We start from the raw sequence: 3,211 nt of genomic DNA, 5'->3' as shown, positions 1-3,211 counted from the left end.
CGACTGGCACACTCCAAGGTCCAGGAGAACGTGCGACGGGATGCACTAAAGTGAGGTGCAACCAACGCAAAGTGTCTATGGGGAAAGGCCACCGTATAAATTCACCCCACTTTGTATTGTATTGTAAACCGTGAATCAAAGGAAATATATTGTGTTTGAATTGTAATATTGCGATCACATTGTGTACGACCTGTAATGAATTGTTTTTTATCGTGCTGGTTTGAAATTGTGATGTTGACACTGAACTGTGTGTGTCTTAAAATTCTGGAGATTGGCCGCCTGCTTTAGAATCTGTGAGAAGTCAACTGGAAGAAACATCCTTTTAAGGCATTATCAACCTGGATTTGCACTTTCATAGAGTATATCTTTGAAACGTGAGGTCTCTCTGTTCATTCACAGCCGTCTGCGCCGTTCTATTGCGTGTGCACTTCCATTACTTGTTCTTTTTCTACTAAAATGTATTATCTCACAATAGTCTACATTGAATAAATTTATCAACTGTCTCCATCTTCTATTATTGCGTCTATAATAGAATTATATTGAATTTAAAGCACAGAAACAGGCCATTCGGACCAAATATTCCATGACTGTGTTGATGTTCCACATTCCCACCCGTCTTCACCGCACGCTATCAACATATTCCCTATTCCTTTCTCCCTCATATGTTTGTCCAGTTTTCGCTTACATGCATCTATGGTTGTCGCATCAACTATCCCTTGTGGCACCCTTTTCCACATTCTAAGAACATAAGAATATATGAAATAGGAACAGGAGTAGGCCATCCAGCCCGTTGAGGCTGCTCTGCCATTGCTGATCTTCGACCTCATTTCTACTTTCCGGCCCAGTCCCAATTCCCTTGATTCCCTTAGAGTCCAAAAGTCTATCAATATAAGTCTTGAATATACTAAACGACTGAGCATCCATATCCCTCTGAGGTAGAGAATTCCAAAGATTCATAACCCTCTGAGTGAAGAAATTTCTCCTCATCTCAGTCATAAACGGCCGATCCCCTATCCTGAGACTATGCCCCTCGTTAAAGACTCTCCAGCCAGGGCAAATAATCTCTCAGCATCTACCGTGTCAAGTCTGCTCAGAATATTATAGGCTTCAATGTTATTACCTCCCAGTCTTCTAAACTCCAGAAAGTAGAGGCCCATTCTACAATCTCCCCAATAGGACAACCCTCCCATCCCAGGAATCAATGTAGTGTACCTTCGTTACACTGCCTCGAAGGCCAGTTTCACCTTCCTAAGGTAAGGAGACCAAAACTGTACACAGTCCTCCAGCTGCGGTCTCACCAAAGCCCTGTACAATTGCAGCATGACTTCCTTACTCTTGTACTCCAACCCCTTCCAATAAAGGCCAACATTCCATTTGCCTTCCTGATTGCTTGCTGCAGCTACATGTTAACTTTCTGTGTTTCTTGTACCAATACACCAAAATTTCTCTGAACCAAAATATTTAATAGTTGTTCTCCTTTTCAAAACATTCTGTTTTACTATTCTTCCTACCAAAGTGAATAACCTCACATTTCCCCACATTATACTCCATCTTTCACCTTCTTGTCCACTCACGTAACCTGTTTATATCCCTTTGAAGACAATTTGTGTCCTCCTCACAGCTTACTTTCCAACGTGGCTTTGTATCGTCAGAGATCTTGGATGCATTACACCAATATAGATTTTAAAAACTAAGGCCCAGTAAAGGCCGGTATCGCTCGCTGATAAGTCAAGAGTAACATCCCTGCGAGGACATTGGTCCCAGCCCGGTTGAGATGCAACCTGTTTATCTTGTACAGGTCTTTAGTATTAATCAAAGTGCACAATGACGACCTGGTAAAGCGAATATCTCTCCACAGATGCTGCCTGACCTGCTGAGTGTTGCCAGCAGTTTCTGGGTTCAATTTTGAGTTTTCACCATGGCAGTTTTCCTGACAACCTGCAACTTGCCTCTTGGGCGCAGCTTCAAGCACAACTTTCTTGTGCTCTTCTCACACACAAGATCGCACTTTAATTTCCCACACACGAGCTCGAAAATCTGCCGTTTCCGCACACAGCGTCCTGCGCCACGAGAATTTCAATGTTCGTTCGCTCATGGCCTGTCACTCTTTATATTTATCCTCTACTTGATTCAATCGCACGTTTCAACAGAACTATTGAGATCAAGGCGGAACACTTCCGATCTTACTTCACCGCCCCAACTTGCCAAATGTTCAACTTTCATCCGCCATTCGCAGCTCTGCAGCGCTGCCCGTCGCTCACGCACCTCAACTGCTGAGAGAAAAGAGCCAACAAGCATCAAAACAAAAACCAGTTCTTCAGTTAGCATCCTCTGGATCACAAGATTCCCCAAGTAAATTTCGTGAACAGTCGGGCGGCTTTCTTTCCAGGGTCCAGCCCTGCTTTCGTGATGCTTGTCTGTCGGGCGGTCACGCAGGTCGAAATTTATCGACTGGTTTCAAGGCACAAATGAACATTGGTGCGAATGGCACATGTGCCCAATTGAAACGGCGGTCGGAGCAGAGCAAACCTCAGGGCGTGAGATCGTGAAAGTGAATGGAAGGAGGGAAGTAAAGGCGGCCGATCGATTGTGGAAGGAAGACAAAGCGGGGAGAAGAGGTGGGTTTGAAATGCGGAACATCAAGTACAGGAATGTGAGAGTGCGAGGATTTGATGGAATCAACATGTTTTCGCCACCAATTATTTTTTTTCATGTATTAAATATTGATATACTGTTGCATTATATTCGCAAGCGCGGGAGAGAACAAAAGAAGCAACGTACAATATGCCGTGACTCGGATTCGAACCGAGGTTGCTGCGGCCACAACGCAGAGCACTGACCACTATACGATCACGGCGCCACACGTCAATGGTGTCGTTTCTGCCAGAACTATTTAAATAGCGCATTTGACGTAGTGATACGACCCAAGGCGTTTCACAGGAGCGTTTTTGAAAAGAATTTGACACCGAGCCAAATAAGGAGACATTCGAAGCAAAATACTGACGATGCTGGAAATAAAAACAGAAAATGCTCCAAATAATCAGCAAGTCAGGCAGCGTCTGTAGAGAGAGAAACAGAATTAAAGTTTAAGGTGGATGACCCATCGTCAGAACTGGAAAATGTTGAAGATTAGTCAGACTTTAAGCAAGTCCAGAGTCAGGAAAACGATGGGGGAGGAAGGGGAGTGGAGGAAAGAACAAAAGGGAAGGTC

General features: G+C 44.2%; 1 non-coding gene across 1 annotated transcript; it reads right to left on the bottom strand.

The window, feature by feature from the left end:
* Positions 1-2,785: 2,785 nt before the first annotated feature.
* Positions 2,786-2,857, bottom strand: trnah-gug (transfer RNA histidin (anticodon GUG)). The gene has a single exon. It is a non-coding gene; the product is annotated as a tRNA-His (tRNA).
* Between the last annotated feature and the right edge of the window lie 354 nt (positions 2,858-3,211).

This window comes from Heptranchias perlo, chromosome 35 (genome assembly GCF_035084215.1).
Source record: "Heptranchias perlo isolate sHepPer1 chromosome 35, sHepPer1.hap1, whole genome shotgun sequence".
NCBI lineage: Eukaryota > Metazoa > Chordata > Chondrichthyes > Hexanchiformes > Hexanchidae > Heptranchias > Heptranchias perlo.
The sequence above is the reverse complement of the archived record's forward strand: the minus strand, read 5'-3'. Positions and strand labels throughout refer to the sequence as shown.